General features: G+C 38.1%; 1 long non-coding RNA gene across 2 annotated transcripts; it reads left to right on the top strand.

Moving 5' to 3' along the window:
* The first annotated feature begins 2,829 nt into the window (after window positions 1-2,829).
* LOC130463750 (uncharacterized) lies at window positions 2,830-9,277 on the top strand. Of its 2 annotated transcripts, XR_008923884.1 has the most exons (5): window positions 2,830-3,141; window positions 3,492-3,609; window positions 5,336-5,464; window positions 5,778-5,904; window positions 9,022-9,277. It is a non-coding gene; the product is annotated as an uncharacterized lncRNA (long non-coding RNA). The 2 variants fall into 2 exon arrangements; XR_008923886.1 differs by lacking the exon at window positions 3,492-3,609 and having other exon boundaries at window positions 2,833-3,141.
* Window positions 9,278-22,622: the final 13,345 nt, after the last annotated feature.

Genomic DNA, 22,622 nt, shown 5'->3' on the forward strand with positions numbered 1-22,622 from the left:
CAGAGCTTCCCCCTCTTTGGGCCTGGCTAGCGTCGGCAGTTGAGCTAGGTGAGTTCTGAGCTGCTGGAATGCATCTCTTTGCTCCTGTTCCCATGTCAGCTCGGGGTCCACTTTCCTCGGGACGCCTTTCTTTTTGATGGGTTCTGCTTCTCCTCCGGGGAGGGTTTTGGGTTTGAGAGCTTTGAAGAAGGGTGCCCCTTTATCCGAAGCTTTCGATATGAATCTTGACAGTGCGGCCAACCTGCCCGTTAGCCTTTGCACGTCTCTTTTTGTCTTCGGTTCGGGTAGATCTATCGCAGCCTGGACCTTGTCCGGGTTCGCGTCTATTCCCCTTTCGCTTACCATGAATCCGAGGAACTTCCCTGACTTCACCCCGAAGACACACTTCTTCGGGTTCAGTTTCATGTTGTATTTCCTCAAGTTGGCGAAAGTTTCGGCCAGGTCTTTGATGTGATCCTCCTCCTTCACGCTTTTTACTATGGAATCGTCCACATAGACTTCGACGTTCTTTCCCTTTTGATCGGCGAAGACGTGATCAACTAGTCTTTGGTAGGTGGCTGCGGCATTTTTCAATCCGAAGGGCATCATTCTGTAGTTGAACACTCCCGCGCTCGTGATGAAGGCGGTCTTCGCTCTATCGTGGGGGTGCATGAATACTTGATGGTACCCTGAAAAGGCGTCCATGAAGCTCAACAATGCGTGACCACTGGTAGAGTCTACCAACTGATCTATCCTCGGGAGGGGATAGCAATCTTTTGGGCAGGCTCGGTTCAGATCTGTGAAATCGACACACATGCGCCATGAGCCATTCGCTTTTTTGACCATGACCACATTGGCCAGCCATTTGGGGTACATGCACGGCTCGATGAAGCATGTCTCTTGCAATTTCTTCACCTCTTCGGCGATAGCTTTGTTCTTCTCCGAAGAGTAGTTTCTTTTTTTCTGTTTGATTGGTCGAGCTTCAGTGCTGACATCCAGCTTGTGACAGATTATTTTCGAATCTAAACCTGGCATGTCAGCTGCTGACCACGCGAAAATGTCTTTGTGATCTCTCAGCAACTGAATCAGCTCGATTCGAAGTCCTGAGCCTAGGCCTTTGCCTATTCGGACGTTCCTGTCTGAGTCATCTTCGAGGGAGATGTCTTCCATCTCTTGGTCTGATTCGGGGGAAAGGGTTTCTGGTCGAGCGTCAACTTCTGCGGCCTTTACCAGGTTGCTCGGCCCCGCTTTCCTCAGTTTGGCATCCTTTTCTCCACCTGGGGGAGAACTCTTCTCATCTTCGTCCTCGGGACTATCTCCTAGCCTCGGCTTTCGGATGGTCGTGTGACAAGTTGACCTTGCCACCTCTTGGTCGCCCTTTATCCGCTCGGCGAAGCCAGCATCCGAGACATACATCATCATCTGATGGTATGTGGATGGGACTGCTTGTATTTTGTGGATCATGGTTCGTCCCATGATGACGTTATACACTGAGTCGCAGTCCATCACCAAGAATTCTTCTCGGACGTTTCTCGCTGCCAGGCCTTGACCGACTGTGACGGGTAGGGTGATTTTTCCTCGGGGAATAGCTGCGGATCCGTTGAATCCGATCAATGGGTAGCTGACCTTGGTCAATGACTCCTCTCCCTCTTCGAGGATGAGCTGCTCAAAACAGTTCCTGAAGATGATATTGACGGCGCTCCCTCCGTCGACTAGTACTATGTGGACATTGTGGTTGTTGAGATCCATTTCGATGACCAATGGGTCGTCATGTTTGTATTGGGTCCCGAGGCAGTCATCAGCAGTGAATGTCATGTTCGGGGGGGTAGGCTGATTCTCCCCAACATTGCTGAAGTTGACTCGGTGGGAGAGAGCTCTTAAATGTTTCTTGATGGCGTGGCCGGACCTTTGTCCTCCGAACACCACTAGAATTGGTTTTTTCTTTTGCCCTTCGATCTCATGGACCCTTTTCTGGGCTTGCTCTTGCAGCTTTCCAGATTTTACTTTTTCTTTTTCCTCCCTTTCCGCCCTATGGTCAAGCAGGTAACCCTTGAGGTAGCCTCGTCGGATGAGGTCTTCGATATTATCCTTCAACGAGTTACACTCCTCAGTGGTATGGCCGAAGTCATCGTGGAATTCACACCACTTGTTCTTGTTGCGGTGGCGGGGGTTTGACCTGAGTTTGTCTGGAAGCTTCCACTTTTCATCGTCCTTGTGGAGGTTGAAGACTTCTCTTCGGGGTATGGTGAGTGGGGTGCAGTTGGTGTACTTGGGTTGGAATTCACCCTTCTTCCCATCTCTCTTGGGGCTCTCTTCTCTCGCACCCACCTTCTCTTTCCCCTTTCTTGAGTTGCCCTCGGGCTTACTCTGATTTGTTCTGTTATCTTTCGGATCCGAGGAACCTCTTAGCCTCGCTGCCGCCTTGTTGAACTCTTCGGTTCTGATGAACGCATCTGCCATCTGGAGCACGTCCGCTATTTTGGAGGGGTTTTTCATTGTCAGTTTGTCTCGGAATTTCCCCTCCCGTAGCGCGTGCTTCAAGGCGAAGATTGCTACGTCTGGCTGCAGGTTCGAAATGTTGGTGGATTCCTTCATGAATCTGGCCATGAAGTCTCGCAGGCTCTCGTCTCTTTCTTGCTGTATAGAGGTTAGCTCGGCAGTGGTTCGTTCTGGGCGATTGTTGCTCACGAACTGTACACAAAACCTCTTCTTCAGCTTCTTCCAACTTTTGATCGATCCCTTCCACTAGAGGAAAAATCCTTATAGGTGGCTCATCAAAGGTTGCCCTTATATTACAAGTGCAACTTTTGATGGTTAAAAAAAAAAAAAAAAAAAAAAAAACCTCTTCCCTTCATTTTGGAAAAGCGCATCCTAAAAAAAAATTCACCCCTCCTCCCAGCTGCTCCCTCTTGTCTCCCTCACATCACTCGATCTTCTGCTTCTCACTGCTTCTTCCCCACCACCATCCACCCCAAAGCACCCCATATTGTGGATGCCATTCCAAGCACCCCGCCTCTCCTGCGCGTTTCTCCCCCTGCTTCTCACTGTCAACTCGCCTACTTCCGTAAGCCGCCACCACACAACCGCCGCCTCTCCTCTCCTAGGAAAAGACTCGCGCGCACCACCACTTTCGCCGGCTCGCCTACCGTTGGACAACGCTAGGTTATTTCTGAATTTTTTTAATTATCACCAATTTTGTTAATTTTGTGATTAACGCTCTTAGGTTTGATTTTTATCATTACGGCCAATTACATAATTTCTACATGCTTCTTTGCTTAAATTCTTGTTTAATTCAACCACCTGAAAATTGGATTGTTTTTAATTGATATGAATTACTTGAAAATTGGGTTGCTTAATTTCTTGTTCAATTAGACGCCAATTAGAAGGGTGGTACTAAAGGTTCGAATTTGTTCTTAATCTTCAATTAATAGGTTTTTTGTGGGTTTTGAATTAAATGGATAATTTAGGGGTTAATCTTGGTGAAATTTTCCGATTTTGTTGAATTTTAATAGGTGTTATTCGGAATTGCTGCAACGGAAACTTTGAATAGTTGTATTGCTAAGTTTGTAGAAAAGGCTGTTGATACTGAGCTGTTGGAGATTCTTCTCCATCTTCCTTTGTTGTTTGAAGGTATATTAATCAATTTGTTCATTGTTGTTGTTAATCATGCTGGGATTGGTTAAATGTTTGTGTTGGTTTGTTTTCTTGTTCTGTGAATTGTGTTTAGGGAAGTGGACAAGTAGGGTTTCTAAAACTACATGGGGTGGGATTTTTGCTGATTTTGTGTTGCAGTCTCAGGGTTTTCGGTATTCTTTTTTAATTGGTTTATGGTGTGCAGTAGTTCAAGATCTTTGTGAGGCATTTTAGAGTCGAATATTGACCTATGGTAGCTATAATGAAGGGGAGTTGGCTGTTATATTGCTCGAATTTGTTTGTTTTAGGAGGTTGAATTTGGTTGCTGCAATGAGGATTAGTTATGTTTGAACTTGAACTCCGTCTTTTTCCTTCATATGTGTACGAAAGAATAGCCATTGGAGTGTTTTTCTTGCTAACCAGGAGCGAGAGTAAATAGATTGTAAAATATACGATGAGATTGTAAAATATAGCACATCTTCTGTATTTTGGTATATAATAGCGTACAATGCAATTACTATAAGAAAAAAGTAGCATTGGTCTCATATTAGATCATAGTTCTATATACCTTACCGAGAAACTTAAGTCTAACCTCTTAGTGTGGCCTTTTATCTTAGGCATGATGGATGATAGACTGATAATAGTTATATTTGTTCTGTCTTTACACCACATTTACTACTGTTTCTGTAATTCTGTGTAGAAGTACTAGGTGGTGAGTTTTGCACTTATACCATTACCTATCAAATTTATTGCCAGCTGATATAACTGATTGACAAGGCAGGAGATGGTACTGAAATTGTTATCTGCCTAATGTTGAGGGTGAAATTTAACAGTCAGAACTTAATACAACTCTTAATTCTGTAAAATTCTTGCCCATTTCCCAAGACCAAACTAGATTAAGTGTAAGCAGGTAGAGCCAAACATATTATGATTCCATCAGGCTTGTTTTTACAGGGAGGGAGTAAGAGGAGAGGCACAGATGATTAGTCTGCTAAAAAAATCACAAGCCTTTGGGTTGCTTAGTAGTATATATGCTTCTAGTATTATATATATCATTAAAGAATATAAATCGGTCTGAGCCCCAGCTTCGCTTGCATTATGTTATCCAAATAAACATGATATATAAAACCAGTTCGGTTCATTTCTGTTAAAAAATGCATCCAATTTTATAAAACAAGGGTCCCAGGCTTCCAGACTGCAAGTATACCAAGTTATCAAACCCTGCCTTACTCCTCAATCAAAATAACGGGAAAGATTTTCGGTTCCTCTTATAAAATTCTTTACTCGGTGAGAAGTTATGGCGCCACAAAAAGATTGCCAACGTCTTGGTGCTTTTAATTTTCTCATGTAACAGAAAGAGCCCATAACTGACAAGTAATTTGACATGCAACGCAGTCATGTATATGTGTTATCATTACTAGTCTGATATGTCTTAATTTCCATAATTCTCTTGTGGGAGGGATAAAAGGAATGATTTAGCTCCAAACCATGGAATTTTATCCTTTTGGTGTTGATGTATTTCGATCTCATCCGAAAATTAATCACATTGCTCGTTTTTTGGAGCTTCCACCTGCACTTTCTTCTGGAAAAATATCCTCATATCCTTGTTGTTAATATACCGGTGCCCCTACCATTAGATAATATCTCACCTAAGAGCTAAGTCTGACATTAACTAGTTTTCATGGGAAAGTTGCTTAGCTTTTTCTTCGTTCTTTCTGTCCAGATGCCACTATATCTCGCCTCAGTTTTCAACCGAGAACATGATGGAGAATGAGTGAACATTGTTCTCCATTTTAGGCTCTTGGAAAGCTTTTCGAAGGATTTACCTCGTAATGTTCAAGAAAATGTCTGGGTAAGAAGCATCCACTATTAACTTTATTATATGTTGTTTTACTTTAAGTTTTCTACTTTGTAGTTCAATAGCCCAGATATGTGGCAAAAGTTCAAGTAGTTTCAACTGAAAGATTTCATATAATAATATCTAAGACCTGAAAGTTTATTCATATTTAAAATGTATGATTCGCTTTCTTAATCGGAGATTGATAGAGGACGAGACAGAGAAAGTCAAGAGTTATTCTGCAGACATAACAACACCCTTTAGAGAACTGTTAATGCCCTTGCAACATATGTGATTCTGATTTTTCCTCTTATTAAATGTCTGACAGGAAGAACTGTTAATGAGAGTTCACCAAAAGAATTTGGTTTCTCTTATTGGATATTGCGATGAAGGAGAGAGCACTGCACTTATCTACGAATACATGCCTAACGGTAACCCGCAAGACCATTTATCAGGTACTGCTGATATACTGCTGCTGGTATTGCTCTGCTACTGCTTCTGTACTGCTTCTGCTATACTGTTGTTGTTGTGGGTCTGCTCTTCTCTGTATTGCTCTTTTCTTCTCTTCTGTTCTGCTTTTCCCGGCTTTGTACTACTCTGCTAATGCTTCTACACTGCTCTTTACTGTTGCTGTAGTTGCTGCTGCAGTTGGCTCTATACTTCTGCTGTTGTAGCTGCAGCAGTGGGCTGTATACTGCTACTGTTATTGCTGCTGCACAGAAGATCAGTAGATCAGTAGAGCAGTCATCAGCCATAACATGATAAAAGTATAGCTTAAGGTCTCATATAATACAACCAGCACTAAATCATGATGTAAGAACACCTAAACTAATCCTAAATCATTAAAAAGAAACTCATTATTGTTGTGAATTGTGTAGATAGTGTTTAAAATACTTAGTATTAGGTTTCCAATCATCATTCTCATCTACTTTGGTCAATTTATGCACATTTAAGGCTCGTTTGATCGTTATATGTCATATTTTGACTAAATTAGCCGTTTTCGCTCCCAACTCTCAAATAATGAACCAAATAGGAATACTAAACCTTTTGAATGTTTAATACACTTAGTATTAGGTTTCAATCCTCATTCTCATCTATTTTGGTCAATGTATGCACATTTGAGGCTCGTTGGATCGTTATGTGTCATAGTTTGACTAAAATAGTTGTTTTCGCTCCCAACTCTCAACTAATGAACCAAAATAGGAATTATTAACCCTTTAATTGTTTAAAATACTTATTATTATGTTGCCACTCTTCATTCTCATCTACTTAGGTCAATTTACGCACATTTAAGGCTCGTCCGATCCTTACATGTCATATTTTGACTAAAATAGCCGTTTTCGCTCCCAAATATCAACCAATGAACCAAAATAGGAATTCTTAACCCTTTTTACCAAGCATATGAAACATAAAAACTATTTAGAAAGTGTCCTTAGGTTCATTTGTTGATATTTGGTATCGAAAATGCTATTTTTGGCCAAATATGACCTATATCGAGCCAAATGAGCCTTAAATGTGCATAATGAACTTGAAATGAATCTTAGTAACCTCTAACTAAGCATATGAAACATAAAAAAGATTTAGAAAGTGTCCTTAGGTTCATTTGTTGACATTTGGGATCGAAAATGCCATTTTTAGCCATAAATGACCTATATCGACCCAAATGAACCATAGGAGTGCATAAAGAACTTGAAATGAGTTTCATAATAATATAATTAATCATATGAATCATAAAAAAAGTTTAGAATGTGGAAATAGGTTCGTTTGTTGGTAGTTGGGATCGAAAATGTCATTTTTAGCCATAAATGACCTATATCGACCCAAATGACCCATAGGCGTGCATAACGAACTTGAAATGAGTCTTATAATCATATAACTAATCACATGAATCATGAAAAACGTTAGGAATATGGAAATAGGTTCGTTTGTTGGTAGTTGGGATCGAAAATGCCATTTTTGGCCATAAATGGCCCATATCGACCCAAATGAACCATAGGCGTGCATAACGAACTTGAAATAAGTTTCCTAATCATATAAATAATCATATGAATCACTAAAAAGGTTTAGAATGTGGAAATAGGTTCGTTTGTTGGTAGTTGGGATCGAAAATGCCATTTTTTGCCAAAAATGACCTATATCGACCCAAATGACCCACAGGCGTGTATAACGAACTTGAAATGAGTTTCATAAACATATAACTAATCATATGAATCATGAAAAAGATTTAGAAAGTGTCCTTAGGTTTATTTGTTGGTAGTTGGGATGGAAAATGCCATTTTTGGCCATAAATGACCTATATCGACCCAAATGACCAATAGGCGTGCATAACGAACTTGAAATGAGTCATATAATCATATAACTAATCATATGAATCATGAAAACGTTTAGAATATGGAAACAGGTTCGTTTGTTGGTAATTGGGATCGAAAATGCCATTTTTGGCCAAATGACCTATATCGACCCAAATGACCCTTTGGCGTGCATAACGAACTTGAAATGAGTCTTATAATCATATAACTAATCATATAAATCATGAAAAAGGTTTAGAATGTGGATATAAGTTCGTTTGTTGGTAGTTGGGATCGAAAATGCCACTTTTGGCCATAAATGACCTATATCGACCCAACTAACCCTTAGGCGTGCATAACGAACTTGAAATGAGTCTTATAAACATATGACTAATCATATGAATCATGAAAAATGGTTAGAATGTGGAAAGAGGTTCGTTTGTTGGTAGTTGGGATCGTAAATTTCATTTTTGACCATAAATGACCTATAACGACCCAAATGACCCATAGGCGTGCATAACGAACTTAAAATGAGTCTTATAAACATATAACTAATCATTTGAATCATGAAAAAGGTTTAGAATGTGGATATAGGTTCGTTTGTTAGTAGTTGGGATCGAAAATGCCATTTTTGGCCATATATGACCTATATCGACCCAAATGACCCTTAGGCTTGCATAACGAACTTGAAATGACTTTCATAAACATATAGCTAATCATATGAATCATGAAAAAGGGTTAGAATGTGGAAATAGGTTTGTTTGTTGGTAGTTGGTATCGAAAATGACATTTTTGGCCATAAATGGCCTTTATCGACCCAAATGACCCTTAGGCTTGCATAACGAATTTGAAATGAGTTTCATAAACATATTACTAATCATATGAATCATGAAAAAGGGTTAGAATGTGGAAATAGGTTCGTTTGTTGGTAGTTGGGATCGAAAATGCCATTTTTGGCCATAAATGACCTATATCGACCCAAATGACCCATAAGCGTGCATAACGAATTTGAAATGAGTCTTATAAACATATAACTAATCATATGAATCATAAAAAACGTTTAGAATATGGAATTAGGTTCGTTTGTTGGTAGTTGAGATCGAAAATGCCATTTTTGGCCAACTATGATCTATATCGAGCTAAGTGAGCCTTAGATGTGCATAAAGAACTTGAAATGAATCTGAGTACACTCAGAAAGTTGTTTTCGCGACCAATATAATTTCTGTTTTCGCATATGAAACTTAATTTAATTTATTGGTTTGCATGTACGTTGTTCTTTTAAAGGTTTTCACAACTCCAAGGGAGGGGCCCTTTACCAAAGAGGAGTTGGATGAAGTTCGAGATAAGTGGGCTACTTACTTTAACGATTGTGAACTACCCTCAATGTAATAAATAGAGCAGGCTTGTAGTTATCCGTAACTCTTGCATTATTTTGTTATTTATCGATTTAATTAATTACATTTGAATTAATTTGGTAATATTATTGGAAATTTGAAATTTATATCATTTTTGAGGAATGTCAAGATGATGTTTGGTGAAACAGTATTTTATAAATTATAATGCAGAATTTCATATTGCAAAATATCAGGAATTATATTGCAGATTTTTTTATTTTTAAAAAAAAAACTCAAAAGTTGCCCTTGTTTGCAACAAGAGCAACTTATTTGAATCTTATAAGTTGCCCTTGTTTCAAACAAGAGCAACTTATGCGAAGCTTATAAGTTGCCCATAAGTTGCCCTTGTATGCAACAAGGGCAACTTATAAGTTTCACATAAGTTGCTCTTGTTGCAAACAAGGGCAACTTATAAGATTATATGTTGCCCTTGTTAAGGGCAACTTATAAGATTATATGTTGCCCTTGTTAAGGGCAACTTTTGATAATTTCACAAAAGTGACCCCCCTATATGTTGCCCTTACAATTGGCAACTTATAAGCCTATTTTAAGGGCAACTTATGATGTTTTTTCCTCTAGTGTTCGGCAGCGATCTGAACCATTCCCCAGCAACTCCTGTTAGCGTGGTTGGGAAGTATTTGCACCAGCAGGCTTCGGAGTAGGGGCTCAGAAACATCTGATGTTCGTAAGAGATGACATGATCCCTCGGATCCGTGACTCCGCTGTATGTCAGGTGCGCTGGTAGTCTCACTTTGGGAATCGTCTCCATGACAATATCATCTGAGAATGGGGAAGATGCTGGAGTCATGATTCTCTTTCCTAGCCTCGCCCTGATACCTTCGCTTCTCGAGTTTCCTCTAAGGGACTGCTCGGGGGCGTGTAGGGGGCTAGGAGTTCGGTCACTTCTCCTTCTCCTTCTCGACTGGCCACTTCCCTCGGGTTGTCTACTGGATCCACAGGGGCTACCCAGCCTGTCATGAACCGAAGGTCGCAGTCTGCTATGGACCGAGCTTCGGATCCGAGTGCGATCACTTGCTCCACTTTGGAGAGCTTGCAGTGTTGGAGACGGTGTTGCGAACCACTCTGGCTGCTGTGCAGCTCTCTGCTACGTATCCCACGTGCTCTCTCTCCACATTGTCATTAGGTGTGTCCCTGACATTGTGGAGAGATCTTGCTCGGGTCTCACATTGTCCTCGTCAGTCGAGGGCATGTTCAGCAATACCTGGCTCTCCTCGCCTCTCGCCGTGCTGCTGCTTAGGCTTTTTCTTTCTCGTTGAAGAGGAAGTTCTGCATGATGGTCATGGCCGCGGCGAGCTCTTTTCGAGAGGGGAGTGGTCTGCTAGTCGTGGCGGTGGCCCTTGTTGGCTGCGACCTCGCCACTGAGTGCAGCTGTTCGCCTCCATCGGATTCCGAATCCGTTTGGACTAGGAAATCTCCCACCTGGTTGTTATTGTTGGGCATTTTCATTTTTTACGTGGAAAGTGAAGTGTTTTTTCGGAGCTTTCAAGTGTTCTTCCCCACAGACGGCGCCAAATTGTTCCGGTGTTGAAGTGGATGAAACAATGGGCTTCGAATGAAGGCCCTTTTTGTATGTGTTGAAGATCTTGCTAGCTTGAATATGTTGTGTCCAAATCAATATGCACAATAAACAAGGTACTAGCCTCGGGGGTGTTTCCGAGGAAAGCCCCTCCGATGCCTAAGTAAGAACGATGCTCGGATTCTAGAGAGAGAAGTTCTCTAGAAGAGTGGTCTTAAGGCGTGAAATGGACGTACCTTGGTAAGTGAGCCATGACGGCTTATTTATAGTGTTTGTGTAATGATTTCCCTTAGGTCATTTATTGCAAGTGGGCCTTGGGCCTTGATTGGCGGCTGAATAGCCTCTTGGACTGTAGTGGGTTTGATGTTGTTGCTGTGAGCCCTTGGGCTTTGGACTTAATGGCCCAATTGATATTCAATTGGGAGCCCAAACAACTAGTATATAATTGAAAGAACATCTGGTTACGAGAAAAGAACATGAGTATTTTTTTTATTTAGGTTTTTAATAAATAGTAAATAATATATTATTTTTATAACAAAAAAGTGAAATATTATATCGCATGTTCTTTTGCCGTAGTGTCATGTTCCCTTGCTTATGCACATATGTTCTTTTGGTGCACCATGCTCTATGTACACCACGGTCCATAGTCCACGGATTGTTCTTTTGCAGTATGCACTAACATGGAAATTTTCCCTTTATTTTGATAGGGTCAATATCCCTATGGTTTATTTCAAGTATTATACGCTCCTAAAGAAGATAAATTGTCCTTCTTGCTTTACATCACAGTCCTTGAGATGAGGCACAATTTTTCGTTTGCCCGTTTGTCCCGTAAAGAAACAAAATGAAGTGCCAACATGAAATTTGGTGTTGAGACGTTGGATGTGACCTTCTTAGCCATGGTTGGTGCTAGATGACGATGAGTGATTTGGTGCTCAATTGGAAGCTTACGCCAAATTGATTTATTTTACTAAGGCACCGATGTCGTACTTTTTTTTAAGGTAAAATCAACCTATGCTATTATTAAATCTCCAAGGCTTTCATCTTGATAAACAAATTAAATGTTTTTGTTACGGTTTGAACATGGAACCAACAAGAAATATAGTAGAAAACTTACCATCTTAGCTATACTATTTTTATGTCGTTTAACGACATTTTAATATATTTAAGTGAGATAGGATTAGTGTATTTATACTATTTTTCCATATATTTTATGTTATTTGCTAATTTTCACAACATAATGATCGCAATTTTTTTTTTTTGTTATCATTACTGAAAATGATTTCGAAAAATTACTACATTTTTAATTTGTCTATTTTTCCCATATAATAGAACATGATTTTTCATTCATTAGTTAACAATTGTGTTAGCATATATGGATCATAACATATATATACAAAACATTTATTAGATGTTAGCTAGGCATGATTTACACATACTAGCAAACCCAAAAGTGAAAACACTCTTACTAAAAATGAATGTTACATACAATACATCACATCAAAATAAAATAAACGATTTACACATAGTTATTATAAAAAAATGTCAAACTCGCATAGTCAATTAAATAGTGCGTAAAAAAATATTTCGATAGCATTCAACACTGTAACTAGGGGCATTGCCCGGGCACACGCTAGTTCATTAATAAAATAGTCATACGACAAACAATAGAAATCAAAACTAACAAATACAAAACAACTTGGCACATCATTTTAATAACCAAGTTCATACTTGAATTGAATTATATATCCATCATTCCCTCCATTAGGAAGAGAAACAAATGTAATATACATGCACGCCTGGTTCAAACTTGTGCCATCCATTCTTTCACCAAATCACTAGCAGCAATAGATTCTCGTCCTTTCACCATTATACCCATGCACTAGCAAACTTGTGCCATCCATTCTTTCACCAAATCCCAAGCAGGTGTTGAGCTTGAGTATCTTTTGGTATCTTTTGGTTTTGTTTTTGCGAAAATGATAAAGGTCGCATGTTGCGACCTTTAAGCCGTGTCACAATGATGACATGGCATGCTTATGTGTCTTGATTTAAATTGGAAACTAAAATATTTTACTTATATAATCTATTATATACGTTAATAAAAAGGTAGAAAAAATCTTAATATTTTAATTTGTTTCCTTCTTTATATCGATTACCTTATTTACAAATTTCCATAGTAAAAATATTGCATTGATAGTAAAAATATTCCGCTGACGCATATCCTACGTGGCGCCTATATGTACCAATTAAATTATGACACGTAAGATTGCGACAACTAAATGTTATCGCAACTTGCGAACTTTATCATCACCCTTGTTTTTGTTGACTAATTAAAAGCTAATTATCTTATCATTGTAGGAAACACTAATAGACTGCAACAATGATGCTGGCCATAAGATAGTTGAGTGTGATTCTCTGCGAACCAAACCCCAAGTAACAACACGGCCTCAACGTAAGTTGATTCTCTTTCTCTTTCTTTTAAACGCCATTGAATTTGTTTTATTTCTGTAAACGTACATTGTCAGCTTCTATGATTTCTATTGTAATAGTTGTTTTTGTGCACTAGCTTTGCACGTAGTTTTCAGGCCCGTTCCTAGGGGATAGGCGAGGGGTGCGACCGCCTAAGTCCCTAGGTGGAAAGGGACCCCTAAATAAAAGCATGTCCAGTAAATTAGTACTATTAATAAACAATGCATTAAATACACATGTTATTTTCTTGGCTCATTTATAGAAAGTGGGTGCTAAAGTTTTGATACCTTTACTAGGTGAGTTTATGTATGCTAATTTGATTTTTAGTATTCAGTTCTAATTGATGTAACTATATGTGGGGTGAAAAAAAATGCTTATTTTATGGACTATTCTATAAGTTTTAAGATAGATAACAAATTCTAATGAAGATAAAATTAGCTGATACTTTTATATGCTCAAAATGAACCTTTATTTTAAAAAGTAAAAATAAAAATATCTTTATGCATATTAATGATCTTGTAATTAAGTAAATATTTATTTTATTAAAATATTTCAAGAGATCGACTAGAGCATAATTTTGAAATTCTAGGATCCTGCAAAGGAAATATACTAACTTTTTATTGATTTAAATTCAACAATATAATGGATTTAACAAAAAAAATTATGATATTATTTCAGTTAAAAACTATCATTTCGAAAGGGGCCCTGATTTTTTATTTCGCCTAGGGACCTTAAAATGTCATGATCGGGGCTAATAGTTTTCACCTTTTTGAAACTAAGAATTATAGGGAATAAGTCTAGGTAAGATCTAGAATAAGTTCAGATATATACACTACAAGAATTTGCATCTTTAACGACAACCTAATTACGACGGGTCAAAAATTCCGTCGCAAAAGGCTTTTGCGACGGGGCTAACAACCAAACAATGACGAGAATAACCGTCGCAAATTTCATTTACGACGGGTTTGCGACGAGATTTTTTATTAACGACGGCCCCCTTTTATGACAGGTTCGCGACAGGAAATCCCGTCGTTAATCAACGATTATTGGCCTTTCGCGACGGGATTTCCCGTCGTTAATAGTACAATTTCTTGTAGTGATAGTTTCCAACTCTCCAAAAGGGGGCTTCCTCTACTAGTCATCAACACTAATACTTCATCCGTTCCGGAAATATCACACCATTTGTTTTTTACACTATTCACACTACGATTTTTGCCATTTTTTATGATTCGTACGTAAGGAAATTTTAGTCATGTGGGGTCGTTAAATACGTATCGATATATATTTTTTAAACATTGATTTTTTATAATTTTACTTGCACTCGATTTGAGATATTAAGAGTCAAATTAATGGTTAGATGAGTAAAAGTTAACCATATTGCGATATTTCCAAAACGGAGCCATTATTTTTTAAATGTGAGTGACGTTTTCTACCAAACTTGCTATCGCCGTATGTTTTATATTCCGTACGTTTCTACTTTCTAGGTGTTTCATGGTTCACTTGGCTATCTGGATAGAATTTAAATTCTGCATGGTTACACTTACACCTAGGTTTCTATATGGTCGATTATTTTTTTACAAGGTTAATTCCTTCCATAACCATTGTAATTCCATGTTTTGCCATTCTTTGGATGCTACAGGTGTTAGGTGTGTAACATTTCTATTTCATGGCCTTGGAAAGTACTGTATACTCCCTGTTTCTTTTTGTTTTTTACGTTTTTTTTGGATATTTAAAAATATTTTTTACATTTACTTTTATATTATCACATAAATACTTTAATACACTACAAGAAATTGCACCATTAACGACGGGAAATCCCGTCGCGAAAGGCCAATAATCGTTGATTAACGACGGGATTTCCTGTCGTGAACCCCGTTATAAAAGGGGTCGTCGTTAATAGAAAATCTCGTCGGTAACCCGTCGTAAAAGACATTTGCGACGATTGTTCCCGTCTTTGTTTGGTTGTTAGACCCGTCGCAAAAGGCTTTTGCGACGGGATTTTTTACCCGTCGTAATTAGGTTGTCGTTAAAGATACAAATTCTTGTAGCGATATTCTATTAAAATTTATGTCCAATGATTATTTTAACCAATAAAATTCATTGGGTCATTTAATCTCTCACACTTTTCTATTGGGACACAGATTTTTGATAAAAGTGAAAACATTATAAATAAACGTAATTTTCCTTGTTTAAATAAAAATAAATAGAGGAATCTCAATGCACATTAATTAGACGTGCAAAAGGCCAAACGTAAAGAACAAAAAGAAACGAAGATATTAGTTTATAACTATCGGAAAAGAAAAGGTGCAATATGTCCGGTTGAACCTGTTGTGAAAATGCAATGGTATTTCCTTATGCTTTATCAACATAGGGGAAGAGCATTATCTATCGGTTTTCATAATAATGATACAGATTATATAATAATAACTTATATTAAAAAACAGTAGCTAACCTAAAAATTGAGCTAAAAAATTTCCCTGACTTTCTCTCCAAGTTTCTCTCGGGCGCATGATAGCTTATCGTGCACCTTCGCCATGGCAAGAAGGTCTGGTTCGAAAAATCAGGGAAATAAACATGGCAATGGCAAATCGAAATCTCGAGGACCATCATCTGATTCTCAAGCTCTGAAAACGCGCTCTTTGGAGGAAGTTCTTGGGGTGGAAGCGGTTGATTTTGGTACTGAGAATGAAATTTTGACGCCGAAGTCGGGTTTACAACATCTTCAGCTGCGCTCTGAATTGCGGCATTCTTTCAATGATTATCTGCAGGCACTACATTCTAATGGTAGTGCGAGCCGATTACAATCCAGAAGCAACTTGGATGTAGGTACAATCCCTATTCTTCTTGATGAAACTGTGGTAGATGCTAGCTCTGTTGATGATTCAGTTCATACAGAGGCTGATCATGATAATGCGAATAATGCTAATACTGTGAATGCGGATGATTCTGTTGATGTGATTGGTTTGATTGACCCCCCTAACAGTCCAGTTGAAATTGATTTAGATGATATTCAGGAAGAGGTTGATTTTTGGATGTCATCTGTAGTCTGCTATGTTGTGGGTGCTAATCCTCCTATTAATGTTATGGAGGGATTCATTAGGCGTATCTGGAAACATTTGAAGGTTGACAAGGTGGTTATGGTGAAGAGGGGTGTATTTCTGGTTAGATTCTTAACCATGGATGCTAGGGATAAGGTTTTAGCTGGACATTTTTTCTTTGATAATAAACCACTCATTATGAAACCATGGAGTTCTGATATGGACATGAATAAGGAGGATGTGAAATCTGTGCCTATCTAGTTACAATTGAAACTTAACTTCAAATATTGGGGAGAAAAAGCTCTGTTCAAAATAGTATGCCAGCTAGGGAAACCCATTAAGAGGGATCAAGCTACAATCAATAGGGATAAACTCCAATTTGCCAGAATATTGGTGGATGTTCCATTGTCACAGGAGTTCCCAGAATGGATTTCTTTCAGGGATGAGAATGGAATGATGGTGAGGGTAGGAGTGTACTATGAATGGAAGCCTACAAGGTGTTCAAAATGCAAGATGATTGGGCATTTGCAGGAGGATTGTAGGCAGGGTAAGTCTAAGAGAGTATGGGTGCAGAAATCTAAGCAAGTTCAGGTAGCCCCTATTGAGAAAACAACAAGCCCAGTGATTGATCCAGAAGGGTTTCAGAGATCATTAAGGCCTATAAGGGTGAGAACATCTCCAAGAAGTCCAGTTAGAACATCTAATATGTTTCAGATATTGGATACCAGATTCGTTGGAGATTCAGGTACTGATGGTGATGAAAACAACTGTGTTGAACAAAGGGATGTAACAACTGGAAGGGGGGCCCCTTCTCACCCTAATGGATAGAGTAGCTGCTTGGAATGTCAGAGGTCTCAACTCACTTCACAAACAGAATGCAGTTAAACACTTCATTCAGAAATTTGAGGTGGGATTGATAGGACTTCTGGAGCACAAGGTGAAGCTGTCAAATTTGGGTAAGCTTTATCAAAAAGTTTTTGAACAATGGTGTTTTACTAGTAATGCTAGTTATCATGCTAGTGGTAGAATTGTAGTTGCTTGGAAGGCTGGGAGCTTTAATGTTAATATTGTTGCTGCTTCTAGTCAGTTTTTGCACTGTCATGTCACTCCTGTTAGTGGTATGACTAGCTTTTATTGCACATTCATCTATGCTCATAATGATCCTGCTCTGAGGCAAGAATTATGGAGAGACTTAAGATTGCTGAATGTGTCTGGTCCTTGGATATTGTGTGGTGACTTCAACTGTGTAATGGTCATTGAGGAAAGGATTGGGGCTCCTGTGAGACAGTGAAATTTTGGATATTTGTAGTTGTATGCACACTTGTGGAATGGAAGATCTAAAGTGTGTTGGTAATCTGTTTACTTGGAACAATAAACAACAAGATGATAAGAGAGTGTTCTCAAAGATAGATAGAATTTTAGCTAATCAGGCATGGCAAGATAGCTACCCTGAAGCTGAAGTTTGCTTCTTACCTGAAGGACAATTTGATCACTCACCTGGTCTTCTCACTGTATATCCTAGAGTTGATGGGGGAAAGAAACCATTCAAGTATTTTACCATGTGGAAAGCCTATCCTGTTTTTACTGAAACTGTTCAGTCAGCCTGGAACACCCAGATTAGAGGGAGCAAAATGTTCAGTGTAGTTAGCAAATTGAAGAGAGTTAAGCTGGCACTCAAAGAGCTGAATAAAACTGGTTTTTCTGATGTTCAAATTGCTGATTTGAAAGCTTATCATGAGCTAGTTGAGGCTCAGGATGCTATGCATAAGAATCCCACCAATATGGAATTAACTGATGCAGAATTAAGAGCCATTCAGGATTATAGAGTTAAGCACAAAATCTATTTGGAGTTTTTGAGCCAAAAAGCAAAGATGGCATGGTTGAGGAATGGTGATGAAAACACTGCTCTGTTCCATCAGAGCATCAGAAGTAGAAATGTGAAAAATCAAATCTATAGTATCCATGATATGGATGGTGTGTGGAGGGATAATCCTGGTGAGGTTTCTGGTGCTTTTCTGGATTATTATAAGAAGTTATTGGGGAGTCAGCATGATTCTAGAACTCCAGTTATCAAACAAGTGGTGCAGTTAGGTCCTGTTTGTCAAACTCATCACAAAGCAATTCTTAATGCCCCTTATACTGCAGAGGAAGTTAAAGCTGCACTTTTCTCTATTCCAGGTTCCAAAGCCCCTGGTCCAGATGGGTTTGGTTCTCATTTCTACAAGGATTCATGGCATATTGTTGGAAATGAAGTTGTAGAAGCTGTTTTAGATATGCTGCAACATGGTAGAATTTTGAAAGAGTTGAATCATACAGTCATCACCTTAATTCCTAAAACCAAATGTCCTAAAGATGTGAGTGAATTTAGGCCTATTTCTTGCTGCAATACTTTGTATAAATGTATCACAAAGGTTTTGTGTGGGAGGCTTAGACAGGTGCTGCCTGATCTTTTTCTTGAAAACCAAGGTGGATTTGTTCATGGAAGATTCATTGTGCACAACATAATGGTGGTTCAAGACTTGGTGAGGCAGTATGGAAGGAAGGGTGTGAAGCCTAGTTGCCTCATGAAAATTGACTTGCAAAAAGCATATGATACTGTAGACTGGCAGTTTCTCCAGGAAATGTTAGAATATTTGGAGTTCCCTCAACAGTTTGTGGATCTTGTTATGCAATGTGTTTCTACCCCAATGTTTTCTCTGATGTTTAATGGCTCTATGCATGGCTTTTTTAAGTCCAAGAGAGGTTTGAGGCTAGGTGATCCTATCTCCCCCCTCTTATTTGTCATTTGTATGGAATATCTGTCCAGAATCTTGCATAGAATGTGTGCTTTGCCTTCTTTTAGCTTCCATCCAAGGTGTAAGGAGATTAAACTCACCCACTTGTGCTTTGCTGATGATTTGATTCTCTGTTGTAAGGGTGATTATCCATCTATCTTGTTACTTTTACAAGCCTTTAAGCTGTTCTCCAATTCTTCTGGTCTTAAAGCTAACCAAAGAAAGTCATCTATTTACTGTCATGGCATGCCAGAAAGGGATGTTCAGAGAGTAGTAGATGTTTCTGGTTTTACCAGAAGTATGCTTCCCTTTAAGTATCTGGGTGTTCCAATATGTGCTAAAAAGATTTCAGTTGCACAGCGTAGCCATTTAGTGGATAAAATCATAGCCAGAATCAAGACATGGAGCTCCAAAAATCTCTCTTGTTCAGCAAGAATGCAATTGATCAACTCTGTACTGCTGAGTTTGCACATTTACTAGGCTCAGATTTATGTGTTGCCAAAAAGTGTGTTGCAGGAAATTGTTAAGATTTGTAGGGCATTCCTGTGGAGTGGCCAAGCCTATAGCCAGAAGCCTAGCAATATTGCTTGGGAGAACACTTGTTGTGGGAAGCAAGCTGGTGGTTTGGGGTTTAGAGATATCCTCTTATGGAACATTGTTGCAATGGGTAAATATGTTTGGGCAATAGTTACCAAACAATATAATGTGTGGATCAAGTGGATCACTTCTGTATATCTCAAAGATGGGGATTGGTGGGAGTATCAAGCTCCTGTTTCTGCAAGTTGGTATTGGAAGCAAATTTGTAAGACAAAAGAACAGCTGAAACAGTTTTACACTCAACCAGATTTTGAGGCTATGCCTGTTTACTCTGTGAAACAGGTTTATGAGAAATTAGTTGGGACTAAACCTAGAGTGCACTGGGACAAGATGGTGTGGAATAGATTGAATATTCCTAAGCACAGATTCATTGGCTGGTTAGCCATACAATCAAGAATGCAGACCACTTCAAAGTTGGCCAGGATTGGAGTCAGTCAATCTGCTAATTGTTTGATTTGTGATCAGAGTGATGAAACCCATCAGCATTTGTTTTTTCAGTGCATTTACAGTGCAGAATGCCTCAGAGCAGTTAAAGATTGGCTAGGTGTTTCCTTTGCTAGTAGCACCTTGACTCAGCTGGTTAGAAATGTTGGGCATAGCAGAATGTCCAAGTTCAGAAAACAGGTCTGTTATGCAGCCATAGTAGCAGCAGTGTATCTGATTTGGCAATGTAGGAATAATAGCTTTTGGGAGAATAGTGTTCCTACTGTGAATCACACAGTGTCTAAGTTGAAGCAAGTGGTGAGAGAGAGAATTCAAACTGTTTTGCCTAAGAGTATCAGTAGAAAGGATAGTACTTGGTTTATGTCTTTGTGAGTATAGCTGTAGTTGGGACAATTTTGTATAGCTGGTTTTCTGCTGCTTCTTGTTGATAGGGTCCAACCTAGTTGGTTCTTATTGCTTGAAGTTAGCTTAAGTTGTAATCTTGTTTGATCATTAATATTATCTCTCACTTGCTTAGCAAAAAAAAAAATAATAACTTATATTTTCTTTGTTTTTTAATACTCGTAACGTTTGTTACTTTCATGCATGTCAATGCACAACTTTAATTATTTATATCTTAAATTTTCTTTATGAAAAAATTATAACAGTATGATTTCCCCTTATTTAAAATGATTTAATTTTGAACTTTGGTTATTTCAATAGGAGAATTTGAAGAATGCATTTATAAATTCTGAAATTGATCATCATTTTCTTTTTAATTTGGTTTTTGTGCCTTTCTTTGATTTTTGTTTGGTCATTTTTCTTATACTTTTTCAGTTGCAGGATATAAGGGTAATATTCTAGTTAAAAAATGCAAGTCCATACTTAATGAGTACTATTTGAAATTGGACACGAAACCATCAAAGTATGTTACTATTACAGATATGTCAAAATGGAAATATTTCTTTCTAGTCCACTTTAGTTTACGAAGGAATGTATTATGCTGGTGAAAGTAGTACAAAGAAGAAAACAGTTGAGCAGTTGGTAGCACAAGTTCTTACTCATTCCGTTTTGGGTATCTTCCCACCTCCCAGTGATATATTCAAGATTTAACTATGGTACATGATTTTATATATAGTTGTATTTACATAGTTTCTTTGTAATAAAAAATTATCCCTTTTTATTTTTAATTTTTAAGAAAGTACTATGCACGTAATTGTGTTTTAATAATATAAATAAATGACATCATATTTTGATTGATTTCGTCGGAAAATGAATCAGGATTGTAATTTAAAGTAGAGATGTAAGTTTGAAGTTATAATTTACAAATTTGAAAATATGAGGTTGTAATTGACAAAGATACAACTTTATTGGGTTGCATTTGACAAATATTCTTTATAATTAACTTTCTTAAAAAAATTCTTGAATTTTGCCCATATGCACGACTATATAGAAACGTTTATGTCAACTTCCGCTTCCGCTTCATCTTCTCCTTATTTTATTTCCTCTACCTTCAAAATTAATGACCCATCTATACCTACGGTCAATCTATTCCTAGGCTATAAAAACTTTAACCATAGGTGGCAATAATATGACATGTGTCGTCATCTCACCACTTTACCTTTTTTCTCCACCTTTTATAATTAAAACTAGTTTTTGGGCCCGGGATACGCCCCAGATTATTACATTAATGGTTATGACTTTATATGAAATTATGACAAAGTAATTCTTTGATTAAATTTTCATATATATATAAGACCTGATCAAAAGGCGGGCCGGGCCGAGGGCATAAAAATTTGCCCATTGTGTCGGGCCGGGCCAGGCCAAGCTTCGGGCATATTTTGTGTGACAAAAACCCGCTATGTTGGGCCAAAAATAAGGGGATTTTTGGGCCAATTCCGAGCCAGACCAAAATCATAACTAAAGTTGTTATTTTACGTTGCCCAAATACCGCAATTTTTTTTAAAGTTCGAGTCGGGTTGGGCCCAAAAATTGGGTCGAAATATTCTGCCCAAAACCCGGTACTTTTCAGGCCGAACAACCGGGCCGAGGCCCATGTTGATCATCTCTAATATATATATATATATATATATATATATATATATATATATATATATATATATATATATATATATATATATATATATATATATATATATACCTCCGTTTAATAAAGATCTTTACATTTACTATTTGGACAAATTTTAAGACAAACGTAGAAAAGTTGGTTGAATATAATAAAATTTAGATAGAGTAAGAGAAATGTGTAAAAAAGTGGGTGTGTGTAAGAAAAAATGAATAAAGTAAGAGAAAGTGAGTAAAAAATTATAAATATTATGTGATAAGAAGGGTAAGGTAATAAATTTTTATGTCCAAAAATAGAATAAAGCAAATAGTAGAGAACATTATGAAACAGACTAAAATGGAAAGTGTAAAGATCATTTTGAAACGGAGGTACTATATATTCTCTTTTGAGAAGATAACATGTGATTTAGTATAGCCTAATAGTCAAGTCTTCATTGTTTAAACTTCAGATCATGGGTTTGATTTTTACGCTAACCGTGTTTCAAATTTTATGTGTAAAGTGTTGGAAGTAAAGCTTGAAAAAGTAGTCCGCCCGATGGTCATCGGGCGAATTGCGCCCGATCGGGCGCGC

Source organism: Spinacia oleracea, chromosome 6, assembly GCF_020520425.1.
Source record: "Spinacia oleracea cultivar Varoflay chromosome 6, BTI_SOV_V1, whole genome shotgun sequence".
Lineage (NCBI taxonomy): Eukaryota > Viridiplantae > Streptophyta > Magnoliopsida > Caryophyllales > Amaranthaceae > Spinacia > Spinacia oleracea.